At 34.8% G+C, this 19,054-nt stretch overlaps 1 protein-coding gene and 1 pseudogene across 1 annotated transcript in view; both read left to right on the top strand.

Moving 5' to 3' along the window:
- Positions 1–19,054, top strand: part of NALF1 (NALCN channel auxiliary factor 1) — a 483,922-nt gene that overhangs the window by 259,137 nt on the left and 205,731 nt on the right. The window lies entirely within an intron of this gene.
- The window catches only part of LOC135579114 (histone-lysine N-methyltransferase SETMAR-like), a 31,351-nt pseudogene continuing 19,428 nt past the window's right edge, over positions 7,132–19,054 (top strand).

Raw genomic sequence — 19,054 nt, 5'->3', positions numbered from 1 at the left:
TATAGACTGACTTTCCACAAATAGAAAGCTGGTCTGACCAGCAAAATCTGTGGGTGTACTACCACTCTGAACCTTGCCCAGGCATTTATCCCAAGACAAAGTGAGTCAAAAAGGACATAAAATCCTACCCTTCTTTTGAGACAACATCTGCTACTCACTTCTTACAGATGTTGTAGATGTCAAGTTAGGGTTTCTACCTGTGAAACTAAAGAACCAGAATAAGGAAGGTGGGGGGGTAGTTTGTTTTCTCTCTAAAGCTCATGCCCTAATTACTGGGATGCTGGATATTAAGATATGGTTTGAAATGGTATCCTCTCTGGTTTTAGCCAGAAATTTCATCCTAGACTTTGATAATCAAGGAACTGATTAATATATTCTCACATAAAATAGCTGGAACTATAATTGTAAGATTAGTGTGAAATAATCTCATACAGTGAAGTCAATATTTCTGACCATAAGGATCTCTGGTTTTGGACTAATAATAGCAATTCTTATTGCATTCTGTCTAGAAGAGGTTGTGTCAAATGCAGCTCCAAGCTGGAGAGACAGACTTGTGCAGAGAATTGTCTTGCTGACAGATCTTTCATTACATGCAAACGTAGGACTTAAGGACACACTTATAAATGCACCTCTTAAATCATAGGCAGTGGAAAGAAAAGTTATTCAGTATGCTCTACAAGTTTGCCATGGTCTTAGAATGTATTTTGCATGTATTTTCATTTGCAGAAGATTTAAAGAACTTGAATATGATAAGCTTAGACATTTTCATAATCCTTTACAAAATTTCTAACATATCTATATTTCTTAAGGTACTCTGTGAAGATTCATACATTTGGGCTAATCAAATCTCACTGTGGTTCTTGAGGAAATGAGCTTTGTGCAAATTTGCTTTCATTATCTCTGACTTTCCTTCCCCCTTAATTTTAAAATCTATTGCCCATTTTAGTCAAATCTGATAAAAGATTAAGTACCTAAATGGTAGTATGTTACACAAGTATCGTGCAAGTTGGTGGGGAAAAGGGGGCATTCCTACTGAGTACCTCCATGGATGGAAAGATGGAAAGTGACCTCAGCAGTTCCCTCACTTCAAACCAGTCAGAGGTTGCTGCCAGACCCATTGCACATGCTGCCACTGGTCTATCTCTAGTTAGGGGACATGGAGAAAACTGGAGCAGGGATATCTGAAGGAACTGCTAACTTTGTGGTGCAAAAGCTAGTGGGATGGAAAAGAGCATGGAGCTATTACAGTAATGTGACATAAAGGATATTACCTATAAATCTGAAAGAAAACAAGCTTTATTAGTTCCTGTGCATGGAAAATATATTGGTTTATGCATATGCAGTATAATAAATTGCGATGAGTTCCAGTGATATATCTTATTTAGAAACAGCCCAGTTTGCTTAAATTATGTTCGATGAATGCTTTTGTTGTCTACAGTATGGATAGGCTGATAAAAATTAATTTAGAAGATGAAAAGCGTCAGGAATATAATTGCATTTATTAAGAGATATTATCAGCTAAATTCAGCTAGTGGTAGGTATTATATTATTCTACCTATATATCTGATGAGATTAAAAAAAAAAGATTTAAATAGATTTACCTCATTCACTCCTGCTTGAGGCCTCAGATAGTAGCCAATACAGGTGGATCACACTGCAGGCCAGATTAAGACTGTTGATCTGTAGTAGCCTTAAAACATGAGAAGGAATGTTTCGTAGTTTCTGTACTGTAACCATCTGAAATAGATCTCAAAAATCTATTGTTCAGGGAAAATATGCTGTCTTCATTTGCTATATGAGGCTTTGTTGACCAAGAGCCTATTGTTGAACAAGAGCCTATTTTCACACTATTTTCAGTGTCCTCCATGACACAGACTTCAGCTGAACTACACATTGCTTTCCTGTCCCTCTATCTATTTTATATGAGACAAGCCAGAAAAGGAATCTTTGCTGTTCCAAACACTGTGTGTGAGCTCTTGAAGTTATGCAGCAGATTATATTCAGCTACATGAAATATGGGAAACACTTCTGGGTCTTCTCATTAGCCCTGCATCATAGCTTTAGTTGTGGATTGCAGGAGAGGAAAGCCCAGTATGAAAAGAAAATAAACAATTTCTTCTTCAACCACCAATACATGCACATGTAATACTTATTCAGGGTCAGTTAATCCATCTAACTGTAGTGATGGTCTTCCGGGAGTTAATGTACAATTGAATTACAGAAATTAAAAATCCTATGTAATTCTAGTTAAATCTAAACCACATTACTCATATCAAGACATTGGACTCTGATATACTTTTATGCAGTGGGCCAACCTAGCCATTAACCATGAGTTTGGATGCATTCAATTTGTGAGCAACAGTCTATGTATCTTCTATGCCTGTTTCAGTATTTTGGGGTGTATTGAATATTTCTGTTTAGCTCTACTGGAATTAACTTTCAAGTATTATGCAAGAGAAACATAGACTCTAGAGTTTTATAATCTATTTTTATAGATCTCTTTATTTTTTAGTGCTTGGGTGTATATAGGATTTCAACACATAAATGTATGCCATCATCTGCTCAGATGGATATTCTCTTTTATGGATGTGTAATTGTTTGCTGTTTAATATCACAGTTAGAATTGTTTGCTGTTTAATTTCACTACCACAAAAAATCTGTCCATGCCAGCTTTTTCCTTTTAGGTGGTAAACAGGGTTATGTTTCTTTGTGGTTTGTTTTGTTTTCTTTTGTTTTTGTTGTTTTGTTTAGGGTTGAGGTTTTTTGTTTTGGATTTTTTGCTGTTGTTTTTTGTTTGTTTGTTTATTTGTTTGTTTAACCGTAGGATTATTCTCCAGAACAGCTCCAGAGAAATTTGAGATAAGAGCCTCAACCTGTCTCTCCATTCCACTATGTTTGGTTGTTTGTTTTTTTTTTCAGAGGATAACATTAATGTAAAGCACTGGAGGAGATTTTTTTTTTTGTTTGATTTGTTTATTTATTCGAGGTTGGGAAGCTGATATCTGGCTGATTATTTTTTTTTTTTTCAGCCTAAATGAAATCAGATGTTCTTTTTAACCCATATACAGAGGGGGAATGTGATCAGGAAATGCTAACACATATCTGACTCCCTGCAATTGGGATCTGCCACTTGAAAAAGAGCCACTGCATTTTTACCCTCTGTTACAGGGATGGTACATAACCTAATACTCATGATGAAGCCTTGAATAAGGAAATTTTTGTTTTGTTTAGAAATGCTTTGCTTCCTCTGTGGAAGAAGGAAGCAGTTGACTTAGAGAAAAAGCACAGTAAATAGGATTTTAAAAATCTGTTTACAGAATTCTATATGCAAAGTACTTAATTCCTAAAAATCGGAGAGATATCTGGACCAAAACTCTAACTAAAATGCATGCCTATTAAAATGTAGATATATAATAGTGAAGAATAAAAGAACCTTTCATTCAAAAGCTATCAGTTAAGATGTCTTCAGGTTTATGAAATGCTATGAGATGTTTTGCTTGACTTTTTTGTGCTCTGTACTACAAAGAACACTGACTGAGTTGTCTTATTCCCTTTTTAAAAGCCAGAACAAAGCTCTTAAGAAATATGTTCTCCTTCTTTGTCCTAACTTTTGCTGCTTCCCAAGATATTTTTTTGCTCATTTCATTGGGGATGGGGGGGAAAGAAAAATTCTTACTTCATTGAAATGGAAAATAAGTAAATACGAAGGCAACTTCTTACCCTCAATTGCACGGCAGTTCACACAGAAGGGCACAGGGAGAGGGCGCGAATTCTCCTTAGCCTTCCTTTTTCTTTTTTTTTTTTTTTGCTTATGCATTTATAGAAAAATCAAATAAAAGCACTATTGAAAACTGCATCTAAAAATCATGTTTTATCTGATTTCCTCTTTAACAATATTTGTTGCATGCTATGTATATTCAGCATTCGCTCACGCACATTGTGGCACTGGAGAAAGAAACCTGCTTTGAGCATCTGCACAGAAACTAAATAAACACCACCAATCACCTTATAAAGACAAGCTTTTTATAAATTCCATCAACACAGAATAATATTAACCACATTAAGCTAGGTCCTTAGTTTACATATGCTACCATAAATTGTTGCTAGCAATAGAGATTGCCCCTGGTGTAAGATAAAAGTGGAGGAATAAAGGAATAATAAACTGATCGTGGGGCAACTGGTTTTACTGTTAAAGTCTGAGGCAAAGAAGGCATTAAGTACCTCAGCTTTTTCCTCATCCTCATCCTTAGTTTTCCTCTGTATCCAATAAAAGAGATTCTCTTTAGCCCTCTTTTTGTTGCTAATGTATTTACAGAAACAATTTTTATTGTCTTTTATGGCAGCAGCCAGATTAAGTTCTAGTTGGGCTTTAGCCCTTCTAATTTTTTCTCTGCATAACCTCATGACATCCCTGCAGTCCTCCTGAGTTGCCTGTCCCTTCTTCCAAAGTTCATAAACTCTCTTTTTTTTTTTCCTGTTTTTCCTCATTTTTTTCATGATTCAAACACTTACAATTTGATTCTGAATATGATTCAGCTGGTGAGTTAGAAGGGAAAAATGAAATGCCATTATACTGATGAGACAAGGCAAAAAAAGATCAGTCTCTCAAAATAAGACCTTCAATAACTATGAAATAGATTTAGCTTTTAAATTACTGAGAGCAAATGGTGTATTTTCAGCGTGGTTTTTATTCCAAATTTCCCAACATATATATATTTGATAAACTTACTGTTTGAAAATCTTCAATAATATCTTGAGGGAACTGCTAGGCTAACAAGCAGAAGCTTCAAATTAGGGAAACATAAGTATGCATGACCTCGGAGGCAAATTTCAAATTCATTTGAGCATCCCATGAAAATATTGAATCTGCAAATCAAATGGATGAAGAACCATTATGCGTGTGTTTAGATGCATTTAAAAACTTTCGAAGCTCTGTACACGATAACTTTTAACACTCTCACAGAAATACTATCTTCATTTTTCTGAAGTGTTTAGCTAGGTCAAAACGCTGACTCATACTTTTAAATAAAAAGGAACAGAAAAAAACCCACATATTTTTCAAATTCGGGAGTCACAGGCAGTTAAACCTCTTTTGAAATATGTCAAATCCAGCTACAAGTGCATTAATTAAATTATTTAGTTACAGATTTACTGGTGTTTTAGCTTTGCCTCTGTTCAATTATGAGAGCCTGTTTTGTGTATAGATGAGGCAATTCCTGTCCCAAAGCACATGCAGTCAATGGATACAATGAAAAACAGATGACAGGTGATTGTGATTTGTTTTATAAGCTTCAGTCATTACATAGCAATTGCTCATCCACTGGCAATTATTTTACAAGCATCTTTCCCTCATGATGGTACAGGAGTGACTCTGCTGTTCCTGTGAATAAGTGATTTCATCTTTATGATGTCTCAGGGATTCTTCACATCTCAATGACTTCCCAATTAAAATGTTGTGTTTACAAGAGAAACAACATACATGTATGTGGGTTTTTTTCAGTTGGCATACATAGAAACTCAGCCTGTGAATCAGAAAGTTAATTTGTTTTTTTTAATTTTTCTATATTAAACCATCAATAGTAATTATTTAAGCTTCATTCATTTATACCAGAGCAGCTGATTTTTATGTGGATTGTACAGAAAATATGAAGTTGTTATCTACAGTAATCTGCTCATATCGTTCTTCACTGCTGCTGTAATAACTGTAATGGTGAAAATACTCCTGTACTAATGAGGCTGACATTTAATCATGATTTCGTAAACTAAGTTCAAAGAGAGCCATCGTTTCTAATTTGCAGGTGTTTTCTGATTAATATTGCTAGAATGAGTTGTGTAATACTGAGAAATTTCAGTGGGAAAAAGTTAACATAAATAAGAATCAAAACAATTAAGAATTCTACTGATGAGTGTGATAAGGAAAATTCTTGTCTCATTTATTTATTAGCACTATATTGTTACTGAGAGTATTAAAAAGCCAACAGCAATAAAAATAGCAGTTCTTGCTTTTGCTGTAAGAGAAAGATACAACCCTGAGGATAAATACATGTTAGATTTACTTGATTAAAAAGTGTCATTCTTGCATAGTCTTTTTTTGCAACATCATGTGTGGATTCCTTGAACAAACTTCTTATTAAAATTGTAGTTCAGCATCAAAAATAAATCTAGCCATATAACTATCAAATTAAGAAGCTGAGGTTCACTGGAGCTTTTCTGAAAGTAGAAATACAGCAGAGAAGGAAATAACCTTATGACTAGAATATATCAAGAAAATCATAGTGTTTCTTTTCTGAAGATGATTATCTGTGAAATGCATATTAACTTTGCTGAAATTTCGTTTGCAACTAAGGTTCACCTTGTGCTGCCAGATTCTAAGTCAGAGTCTAGAAAGTGGGAGGAATTGTTTTCTTCATTGGACCCTGTGGGTGGCACTTCTTTGCACCTCCTACTCCACAGCCAGGTGCCTCTGTCAGACAGACACGGGTGTGCTGCTTCTCGCTCCCTCTAATGTTTTCATGCAGAGGCTGCAAATTAGTTTAAATTCTCAGTTAGTACTGAAACACCTAATTTCTGCAGTGGACAAGACTGATTAATTATTTACATCATATTACTTATCAGCTATTTGAAATGTTTATTTACTTTCAACAACCAATATAGACATTGCCAGAAAGACTGCTGTTACATGCAAGTTGTAACTCTACATGCTGGCTTCTCTTTCTCAGCAGTCAATAGTATTTACTCTGGGTTCGGTACCTACGATGCTTCTAGTTGGGGAAGAGGAAGAGCAGATAGTGAAAACTGAAGTTTTTTTCTGACAATAAAGGTCTTTCATAAAGAGAGTTGTGACAGGGAGAAACCAAACCAAAACAAACCAAACCAAAACAAATAAACCACCAACAACAAACCCCTGGCATTTTTTAATGAAGGCTTCCCTCTGGAGGAAGTAGGCTTTGATTAGATCAAGTGGTTATCTTTTGAATATAGAAATATTGCAAACCCAGCAAGTGCTAGTACGGCCTGGATGCTTGTTTATATGATGCCCTTTTCTGCTTGGCATGCAGAAGAAAGATTTTCTCTGCTTGTGAACATGGCTCACTTACCCAGAGTATATGGTTCGAAGAGGCTAAGGACAGACTTCTGCAGTTTCTGGAAAGAGAAGAAAGACTGAAGGAGCCCACTGCAAGTTGTGCAGTGGGAAATCCAGCTCTGTTCTTCTTTCCAGAGCTCCGGAGCTCTGAAGTTTGACAGCAGGGAGGCAGCAGGTGGTGGCTTCCAAGGGTGCCTTGAACTGAGTCCAGCTCCCTGCTATTCAGCAAACTCTGAAGTATATGATGCTGCTTGATTTCTGCAGATTTTTGGTATCTTGGAGAGAGGAATCCTTCCATTCAAATGTTGTACCTTTTATCTGTCTTTTTTTTTCCAAACTCAACACATACACGTGAATGCTTACACAGCAGCAGAATCCCTTCCTTCCAAAACAAAAATTAGAATACTCATGTAATTTCTTATTTATATATGGCAAGTGAGGTTAAAAGAGAAAAACTGACTTCCCCTCTTAATACAGTATGTAATATGATTGCCAATTTTGATCACATTAGGCATACATGTGTGTTGATTTATGAGATCAAAAACCAAGAGAGAAAAATGACAGTAAATTAAAAGATCTTTTAGACATAAATTTGAGGTGGATTTTTTTTACATAAAGCATAATTTTACCTTTTGTTGCAATAAAGGAATTTGCAACTAATGCAGGAATCATTTAACATAGTAGTCTAACAAGAACTGAGACAGATACAGAAAAATAGTAGTTACGGATAATTCATCGCTAAGATTTCAGAATAAGAACAAAGTCCCCAAAACCTTTGAGATTACTTTTGATCACTAATATCGTTAAGACCAAGCTTGCCAGTTCTTTCAGTTAATTATATCATTCTACATTTCTCAATTTTCACAACAATTTCTGATTTCATTTGACAGTTCTTTTCAGCCCTGGCAAAAGTCTGCACAGGAATTGCTTTCATTCAGTACTAAATCAGATGGAAGGTTCCCAGTCTTTCTTGTGCCTGCAGGTCTATGCTTGATGAAAGTCACCTTTGTTCTAGGATTCTTTATCTTACTAAAAAAAAAGCTCTTTATACTTTCGTACTTCAGAGGAGTGCCTCAAATTCTGCAACTTGATATTCTTGCATTATTAAAAGTATTTAATATATAAATGTTTCTCTTTGCACTGCACATAAGATAAACACTTAATGCTCATGTCAGAATATTTTATGTTCTTTTAGTCAATTATGGATGTTAACTTCAAGATTCACACAAAAAGGGACTATAATTGCCTTTATTGAAATATTATCAAAAATTCTCACAAGTCAATAAGTATAAAAAAGCAACTATCAATCAGTGCAATGGCATTCAATCAATTTTTAAGAATTTTATGCATATTTTCATTGGTTATAAGCAAAAGAGTGCAAGAGGATATAAAAGTTGTGCCTGAGGATGTTTAGTTTAACAGTGCAAGTAGCATGACAAGCTTATTCATTTATATGAGGCCAGATTCACTCTCCCTGACAAGAGAAAAAAAATGGCCACCACAAGTAAAACTACAATGAGCAATCCAAACTAGGCATACTTTCAAATGGAGAGTGCTTGCATACGAGAGCACAAAGCTAAAACTTTAGCATTCTGAGGATGTGCCTCATTAGCAGAGTTGTAAAGTTGCATGTCTCAGGGAACAAATTAATTTCAGTCTTTCTGTAGAGTCACAAACTAGAAGTCCAGAGGACTAGGATGGTCATGTGCCCAAAAAGAATTCATAGGACTTCACTCAGTCCATTACTATCTGAGCTATTGAATGTGCATTTGGAAACCAATCTGAAGTAAAAAAAGTTCCCAAGAATTAAAAAACCTCATTGACCATGAGAGAACAGAAAGGTTATAGAACCGCTAAAAATTTTATCATACGTTCATCATTACGCAAAAAAGTGCTTTTTCAATCCTCTGTAAGAAGCTATCCAAATTTTGCTTTCAAGCAGTGGGTCTGGTTGTATTAACACATAAATTAGGTGTGACTAATTAACTATTTTTCTTTTTATGTGATATATTACATAGATTTTGGGGTGAAGGTTGCTGAATGGACATTAATGTCACGTTTTACAATCCATTCATCATTCAACATACTTGTTTCTGAACTGTCTCCAATTGTTTTTCATTACTCTCTTTAAACTGCTTCCAAAATGATCTTAGTACCACTAAAAATAAATTGATAAAATAAGTGATCCGTGTCTAATAAATATTTCCTTTGTTCATGTATCCAAGGACTGTGACAGTCCTTTTGGTAACAGTTTGAGACTAGAATCTATATTCTATTAATTATCCTCATGACTATACATTCTGTACAATTAAATTGAGTATCTGAAAAGCAAACTGAGACAAATATGAGCTAGAAACAAAACCTGTACAAATTCGTATTCTGGTTTACATAGCAGCTATATCCCTAATTTGAAAAGACCTCTGAATATGCTGTTGACCCTACTAACCTAATCAGTCAGTTTTGTTATCTCATTTAAAAGAAATACCAGAGAAGCTGAGCAAGCTGTATTTTCTATTACTCTATGTTGTGTGACATAAATTGTATTAATATTTTTCAGAATCATAAACTAATGACCTAATGAACATGGATTAGAAGGGTTTACCTCTGTTTTACTCTTAATATCAAACTAGTAATGGCTTTCCACTGAAAAAAATGTTTCCACAGTTTTGTGCTGTCAGAAGCTGTTAAAAACCTAACAGTGAATTTCATCAAGAGAACTCTTCCATTTTAAATTCTGTTTGATAAATTATAGTTAGTTTAACAATATATTTCCAAAATTCTGTGTGCCAGAATTAAAACTGGCATTAAATAAACATTAAATTCTTTCAGCATTTACTGCAGAAAGATACAAGACTAGACTGGGCAAGAATTTTATAAATATCATTCTCAATTTAATCTATAAGAACATTAGCAGTATTTAGCAAGGATCTTGGAATGAAATTCAGGAGTGAACAATGGACAAAGAAGAGAGAAATTCAATAACAGAATCATATAAGTAGGGGAAAATTATTTGGAAGAATAATCCAAAAATACTCTGAACATGTGTCAGTTTTGCTTATAGCATAACAGATAATCAGAAGGGAACTCATTGTCCTATGACAACTAGTAATAACATCTTGCTTAATTGAACTTCTTTCTCAATCGTCCCCAAGAAATTTGTTTTGAGTATGTTGTTCCTGCTGCTCCTCATGTTCATATTTCATACTCTCTGTATTGTATTTCTGAGATAGAAGGCTGCAAACTACAAAGACAAAAGAAATTCTGTGAGCAGGAATCCCGTGGCACTTTTGCAGCTCTTAAAAGCTCACAATTTCCTGATGAGAAGATCATTGAATTAAAATGACATTTATGTAACATCAAGCTGATACACAAAAGCAAGGGAAAAGAAAGAAAAAACAACAAAGTTCATTCTTTCTTATTCCTCATCATTATTATTTAGGTATTTAACACTGAGACACTACTTCTATTAAATGGAACAAGGACAGCGACTTCAGTTAACCTTCAAGGATACTCTCTGGAGGAAGAAAGGAATATTTTGGCATTTCTACACAGTTGTTGTCTTCTCCTTCCTGCTTGGTGTTTATAATTTGCACATTGTTCCATTTCTGTTCATGTGCTTGCTTGAAACATGGTGAATTCTGGTAGTGGTTATGTTTGGAAAGGGCATTAGAAAACACTCCTTTAGTATAAAGATTCAGGTGATAGAGAATTTAAAGCACCCTATGCAATCTCGTTCTAGTGTTGAATTACCTGCTCTTCATCAATTTTAAGATTCATGTGTGCAATTGATTTAAAAATCCTTTAATACTGTACATCAATGATGTCAGATGTCACACAAGATCAGGATGATTTTGATGCCTAAGTCTATAACTAAGCTTGAGTAAACAACAAAAGGGCTTATGAAGAACATCGAGGTTTCAGAATTTGTTTTCATTCAAATGTAAAAATGAGATGCTTGAATTTCAAAATGTTCTGCTGAAATAGAAATCCACTAAACTGAATCTTTTTGGAGGAATATTCACATCATACATTTTTGCTGCCCTACTATTTCCACAGAGTCTCTTCTCTCAGGAAAAAAAAATAAGTGATGGAGATAGAGTAATATCCATAGGACAGTTTGTTGTACTCCACTCCTATCACCCTTTTTCCCCACAATGGATTGCAAAAGGGACTGAGAAAGTTTTACATGCTGCATTAGGTCCCCACAGATAAGAGATACAAATATTCCTCCTTCTTTCTACTTTTCTTTCAGTAATTATGGAATGGAGTTCTCTTATGCAGGAAAAAAAAATTCTGAAGGTATTAGTTGATGCTGAAGTCCAGTAGATCATACATATACCTCCGTGCAAGCCTTGACCTTCTGGCACACTCCACTGTGGACTTTAAGGGGATGCAACAAGTGTTGCAGCACATTTACTTCTTAATTCTTAGTTTAACTAGTTTTTACAGAAAACAAATTTCCCAAAGCACACAGTTCCCTGGAAGCTGGACAATTTCAGAGTTTACAGGTTCAAGAAAAGTGTATTTAGGATACTAAGTGGGCTTCTGAGAAATGAATGACCTGACAGAGATGCTAACAAGGTGACACTCAAGGAATATTTTATGAAAGACATCACAGATTATAGTGTCTTCAGTCTATTGATCTCTCAAAATTTTGTGGTTTTTAGAACACAGTAAGTTCTTCTCCACAGATTGCTTGTATATCTACCAACAAGACATTTTCCTAAGAAACAAAAATTCTATAGAATTCTACAGAATTTTTTGTGTCCTAACAGACAGACCTATAGCTGACTAGTGAAAAGTATTTCCATAAAACCAATTTGCTTATGCTTAAGTTACAAAGGTATTTGTTTTATAAGGTGTAGTTTCAAAGGAGAATTCCTCAGTGATTTTCAAATGCTGTGTTACTATAAAATTTATTCTGCATTTTAAGGATTCTTATGTAAAGAGATGTGAAGGAGTGAAAGTAGGTGTGCTGTCAAATCAGCATTCTGTTTATAAAACCAGTGGTAGACTGCTAAATATTACTGTGGACTGTAGAAGGTCATAAGAAAGATTCAACACACAATTTGTATCAATAATTTATAACTTCTGTCTGCTGCCAAATTATCTTCTTGAGACTGAATACTAGTACATGTGAACTTCACACTGGTTTGAAATTGGAGAACATCACTAAAGAAATGTAACTTTTTTATTTTATTTTGACTGGTTTATTTTACAAAGTCATTGCTGTCTCAGCAGCCTAGATTTTGGCAGCAGACTTCATTAAGAGATGAGATTGTGTGTGCTAGTGATGACATGAGTATTTAACCACAGAGAAAGTAAGAGACAGAGGAAAGCACTGGTAGATTTAAAATATTGCAGTTAAAGAGAGTTTTGGGGGTGGGCGTGGTTTTTTTTCTTGGTTGGTTGGTTGGGTTGGTTTGGGTTTTTTTTGTCTTGCAGTAGACTATGAGTAGAAGGGAAGAACTGTACAACCACTTATATTTAGGAAAGTATAGACTGGGATTGGGTTATGATTTTCTTGACATCCAAATATACTGTTCTAGTAGGATAAATAACAAAGATATCTCATGACTCACTCAGTCCATAAGTTTTCTGAGGAGGAATAGTGAAGAACTTCTTTCTTTGTGTGTCTGTTCTTTTTGCACATCACACACTAAAATTAGAATAATCGTGTCCTACCTGCCTTCCAGGAGGAAACCGAAGGAAATATGTGTCAAAATGTCAGCCACAAATAGAACAAAGCAGCTGTCAAAATCTGCAAAGATGTCTTTATTTCTGCATTTTCTCAGCTGTCCATTGTTTCATAACATGATTAAGTTTAACCATTCTTTTAAAGATAGCTCATTAAAAAGGAGCATAATCACATTACATTAGCTATCTTTTACAGACCTGTAGAACTTAGGAAAATTGTGTGTACATATTTCAGGAAATGTACAGAAGGTTGCTTGTGTGGTGAGATAACTAGGCTGGTCTTTCTTCTGTTAATAATTTGTGTCATGAGAAATTGAATAAATGGAATTGTTAAAGAGATCAATGGAATAAAAAATAATTTATAAGGTAAACCAGAGTATTCAATACCACTGTCATAGCATTCTATTGAACTTGTTTAATAAGGTTACTATAAACAGAGTTACATAGCAGATTCTGCAGAACTGGAGATGGCTGCTTATTTTATTGTGATTCTTCCAAAAGTCTCCAGTTGTTTTGAGCAGCTTATGATACCATAGTGACAGGAATATTTCAAATAGCAGGATTAATTGAGAAAGAAAGAAAGAGTGTGTCTGAATCAACTGAAATATTTGTACTGAAATAATCTGAAATGTCTTTTTCTGTTAATTTTATCCATACTACTCAAAGAGATTGAGAATTGACTATAGTGGCCTGAGTCCCAAGAGTACTTGTGTGCATTTCTAAACCAGAACTCATTCTGATAAAGACAACCAGATTTCATACACATTGATTTATAAATTTTGACTTTTTTGCTAGAATATAACAATGTTTGCATACGTATTTGTTGTCCTTAGGCAGCATCCAGTCTTATAATGCCCCATCATATAAACTCTAAATCTAACTAATGCTCAAAAGCAGAGTGCCAGCCAGACTTTATTAACTACAGATGAAAGGGTGTGATGAATCAGTCACAGGTATCAAACTGTTGAAAAGAGCACATTCTATTATTTCAGTGATCTAGTTACATGGTATTGACCATTAATATGCTAGACTTAATGAACAATTGCTTTTGTGACTGATTATTGTGTACATTTTTCAAAACATTATTTTTGATTGTGACAGCTTTGAGGAAAAAAATGAAATGTTGCTGCATAATCTGCCTTCTGCCTCACAGGTATTTCCTGGTAGAAATGATCATGAGAAATGTAAAGTTTTTTAAATGATGTTATATGCAGGAAGCAGGAAGGCCCTTTAATTATGCCCTTAAGTACAGAATATTTGCTTAATTGCTTAGTAGCCCTTGTATCCTGAAAATTTAATTAAGTGATGATTAACTATTCATGATAATATTTTCCTGTTATTATTCAGTACAAGCTGCACATTAACTTTTAAAATCTTTATCATGTTTGGAATTAAGCAAGCCCAATTCTCATCAACTGCAAAGACCAACTGCAATAGTACAATAACTTATCTACTTCCCTTGCTCAATTAACAATACCTGATGCATCAGGCAAATGAGAATGGCCTGTGGAAAACAACTAGAAGATTAAGCAGTGGCAGCTAATCCTGTTTTCAGCATCAGGCCTCCATTAGGCAACGAGTTCAGTTGCCCTGACCTAATGGGTTCAGTCTAGAAAACTATGATATGATACAGCTTGCTTAAGATGGGGCCCCAGAAGAAAATATCTGGGGTGTAGAGCCCCTTAACCTCCATCTGAATGTGAATGTCCATGCACTAACACCAGAAGAAAATATGGTGTTCTTTTTATAAAATAGTGATGGTATCCCACTACTTGGGACATTGGAAACCAAGTTAGGTATCCACCTCTATCCTGAAAAAATCCGAAATGACTTCTCACTTTTCTGGAGAGTATCTTGACCATGGGGAGAGTGCCACTTTGAGGGAAGCTCTCTACATCTCGCCCTCTACTGTGAATTCAAGGTCATCAATCAGCAGACCACTACCTGGCTTGAAGATCTGAGCTCGGCAGATCTGAGATCCAAACCCAGGCCAAAAGATTGTGACATTAGTTCATACTTGGAGCAGAGGTTAGCATATTGGACCCCTTGATTTTGATGTTACCACTAAACAAATTCAGAATTTTGTTCAGATGCTACCTTTGCATTCTACCTCAATGATTTATAATTGCCACCTGGGGAGTGGAGAGGCATCAAAATGATTCCTCTCCTGGAATAACTGAATAATGTAGAAGAGGAGAGGTGAGTTTGACCCCATTCATTTCCTATCCACCCTGTAAATCATTAGTTTCAATTGCTGATTTGCAGGAATCAAGAAAGAGGAAAATACTTTTGTGATGGCCAATAGCTATGCTCAACTGGTTAGCTGATTCATTAATTACTGTGGTGATGTTATGTGTAAGGTATTTTTAGAACTAATGGATTAAATTTCTGGCAATTGGAAGATTGGTATGTTGAGGTGTTTATAGGGATAGACAGTAACCAAATATGAGTTTTCAGTCATGACTTAAATTCTTGAGGCCACTTTTTAGATTTTATCTGGACTGTATCTTTACCACCCTTCTCAAGTATCAGAACACTCCTGAAAAAATCTGGAATTAAAAAAACTTCTAAGTATATGACTTTGCAATTTTAGTGCTGTTGCAATGTCATATTCTGTATAATAATTTGCTTACATGTTGAAAGCAAAAATCTCTTAGTCATCGTGCTCAACTTGCATGTGTGGTAGGCAATGAAATCAGAAGTGAGATGAAAGTGAAGTATTATATCTTATGTTATACAGCATTTTGTGATTGATGGTATCAATCATGGAGTTTAACGTAATAGACTATGCATATAACTAGCTGATCTATTAAGTATATTTGCAAATTTTATATTTAATTTATAAATCTTAATAGTTATATCTCAAAATTTAAAAACATTTAATATTTATATTTAATAGTATCTTAATATTTAATAACATTAATATAATAAGCACATTCTGACAGAGGGAAACCTAGATATGTCTCACACTTTTGGACCTGTCTACAGTCGGGACTGCCTAAGGGCAAATCTACATTCATCCTTGTTTCTGGATTTTACTGTAATGTTTACTTATAAAGAAGGGCATCATTAAAGATTTTGGTTTTGATAAACACTATACATAAAAAGCCATAATGTTTGTAGCTCAGTAATGATTTTTGATCTGAGTATTTAACAGAGATGAGATTTATATAAGAAAATAAACTGTAATGTATTTTTCTACCAGGGCTTTTTTTAGAGGTTACCCATCAAGCACACTGTTAGCCTTTTTTTTTTTTTTCAGTTGGTGTTTTATTTCATTTCTATAACTTTTCTAAGTTTTACATTCTAAGTGTCTCCTTTGTCTGTTAGTGATTAGGACATAATTCTCCAGACACTTGCCAATCAAAGGATCTGTTCATTCGACAACGGCATTAATCTCTGTGCACTCAGCTAAAACAAAAATAAAAATCCCCTTGTAAAAAGTACTATCCTTGTTAAAAATTTGCAGGACTAAGCCAAGCTCACTAAGGCATAGCTTGCCATAGCTCATATACATTTTCAAGTGATATCTGAAGTATGAAAATATTCATAAGAAACTTTACAGTAGAAAAGTTTCTTAAAGCTGTATGTTAAACTAAGATCTGGTAGTGGTTAAATCTGTCAAGAGCTCTTTCTTAATGATTGCTTCTTTATTCTACAAAGTTAAATAAAGACTCTGTGGTCAAAAGAAAAAGAAAAAAAAAAAAAAAGAAAAAGAATCTATGTCTTCTCAGGTTTTGGCCAGGTTTTGCTTCCTGTGTGTACCAGTTGTGAGTGTGTACCATACTTGCAAAACACAAACTAATAAGATCCAATTACTGCTCTTGCTGATGCTATATCCAAAGTGCTATTAAAGTGTCTAATTACTTTTTCCTAATTTGCAGCCACTAGGAGTGCTGGAATGAACTATTTTCAATGCTTCTAGGAAGGCAACCAGGCACAACACAATTGATGAAGTTTTAATTTCATATGGATGGCAATTATCCATGAGACCATATTTAATAAAGCTACTAATATTATAGTTGAACATTTGGTTAGCTCTTGCAGAAAACATGATGTTTACAGTATCATACTTAGGCTAATAGTTACTTAAAGAGACACTATTCCGATCCAAGGTAATATATGAACTAAAGCATAACCTGCATTTTTTACTCAGGGTTCTTGGCAGAAATTCATCAAAACAGAAAATGCTTTGTATTTACATTCATCCTTCTCATATTCATGCCAAGTCTGTAAAAATGCATCATATTTCTGGGGAGTATTCCAGGCAGAAAACTTAAAAGCTGCATGCAGATTTTACTTGTCTTATGTACTTTCATTGTCTGCCTGTGGAAACTCCAAGGTCTCATGCAATTTCCCTTTCCAAGGTGGTTTAACTGGGACTAATCCCAGAGTTTAATTTCCAGGCCACTGACTTGAATCCCTGGCTAGCAGTGTGTTTTCTACATTGTTAGGACTGCCAAACTGCAGCAGCTTGAGGCTGAATTTGCATCTTGGGCAAAAAGCTGTTGCCTGGTGTTTCTGTCCTTGTTAGTCCAAAAAAAAAAAAACAAAAAACAAAGCAGTGCCTCAGTTGCTGTATAAATCTGAAGCAATAACATAGCAATGATGTATCCTAGGGATGGATTACTTTGGAATTGATTTGCTCACATTTTGAAGAATTTCTCCTCCATTGATTTTGTTACTTAGCGCTTTTCTTGCCAGAGTTCTTTCTTGCCTTTCTAGGCTTTGGAAGAGATCAGAATGTCCTGAACTCAAAGCTGTTGTCTATTTTCAGACAGAAAATTGAGTATGCTTTTGACTTTAATTTATTCATCATTTTATTGGAAAACATTTGTTCTGAAGGCTAATGATCCTCTATTTGCCTATGAGAGATACTGAAAGTTTTAGGTATGTGGGAAAGGAGTTTAATCTAATGTTATGAGTGAAATGTCATTTAAATTTGTTTTCATCGGTCTACATTTTTGTCCCTTACAGAAATTAAAAGCTAGGATAAACTGTTGTAGAGATAACCAAATATTAATATTGAGAAAAAGCATTTTCGTAAATCAGGTTGTAGATACTGGGAAGAATTCTAAGTAATAGGAAAAAATCTGTTGAAAATATTTCCTCAGATTTAAGTGTATAGTTTCACTAAACTACAAGCCATTTTTTTCAGCAAAATTGTTATTTTTATATGTATGCATACATATACTTCTATACATATCAGCTGACTACAAAATTAAATGGAGTATGGTTAAACTTATTGCTCATCTCAGTATTTAGAACAAAAAATATTTGTATTGGTAAATATGTTTTACATTCTTCTTAATTACTTGATTATAGAGGTGACTGAGGAGGTCTACTTTACTATAGTAGTGTAATTAATCTTCCTTTTCACGATGCTTTCCTACCCCTTCTCTTGACTTCTATGCATGTTGTATACCACCAAAAACATGAGAATTTAGACAAAAACATTAGTACCCTGTGCTACCTTAGCTGTTCAGTTTGACACCAGTCCAGCTGTGTCAACAGGACAGTAACTACCCTGTAATTATACTTTCGTTTAGTTAACTGTTGTTAAACTATCAAGAGGGAAAAAGGAGTAACTTGCTATTGTAATTTCTTATCACTTCCACCCATCTTCTCCTCAGGATGCTTGTGTTTAATTTCCTTGCCATTACACATAAATTATCTGACTTTTAACTATCAGAAACTTCAACCCGACACAGCAGTAAACAAAGTATGACCAGAAAGAGGTGGTGACAAAGCACCACAACACTCCCACCCCCCTGGCTAAAATCACTCACTCTCTAAAAGAGGTCACCACATTCAGGTTGCCTGTTTGGATCAGTTAGTGGCCTGTGCTGGGGAATTTTTTGGGAAAGGGGTAGAGACCATGTTACCGCTTCTGCAGCCTGTGAAGCAGTGTCCAGACCTGAGCCCACGCACTGACATTGTTAACTTCACATGGACAGGTGTAGCCTGAGTATTTCTGGGACTATACTCTCTCAGGCGTGTATCACCTTGTTTTAGGTTTCCAGATGTATAATGGATATCTCAAAGACAATTTTAGTACACAAAGTGTTTTCTTAAATTACCTGCTGTGCCTATCAACTACTGAGATGTAACAGGAGCATGTTTTTAAGTTTTCTCTATTAGGAGAAAAAGGTATGTTAATTACATAATCTTTAATTTGGAGGAGGACCATTTTACTTGAATTAATAAATGTTTAACTGAATTTTAAACCACTAACAATTTGAACAGTTAACAAAATGTTTTTTGTTTCCCTAG

Source organism: Columba livia, chromosome 1 (assembly GCF_036013475.1).
Source record: "Columba livia isolate bColLiv1 breed racing homer chromosome 1, bColLiv1.pat.W.v2, whole genome shotgun sequence".
In the NCBI taxonomy this organism is placed as follows: Eukaryota; Metazoa; Chordata; class Aves; order Columbiformes; family Columbidae; genus Columba; species Columba livia.
The sequence above is the reverse complement of the archived record's forward strand: the minus strand, read 5'-3'. Positions and strand labels throughout refer to the sequence as shown.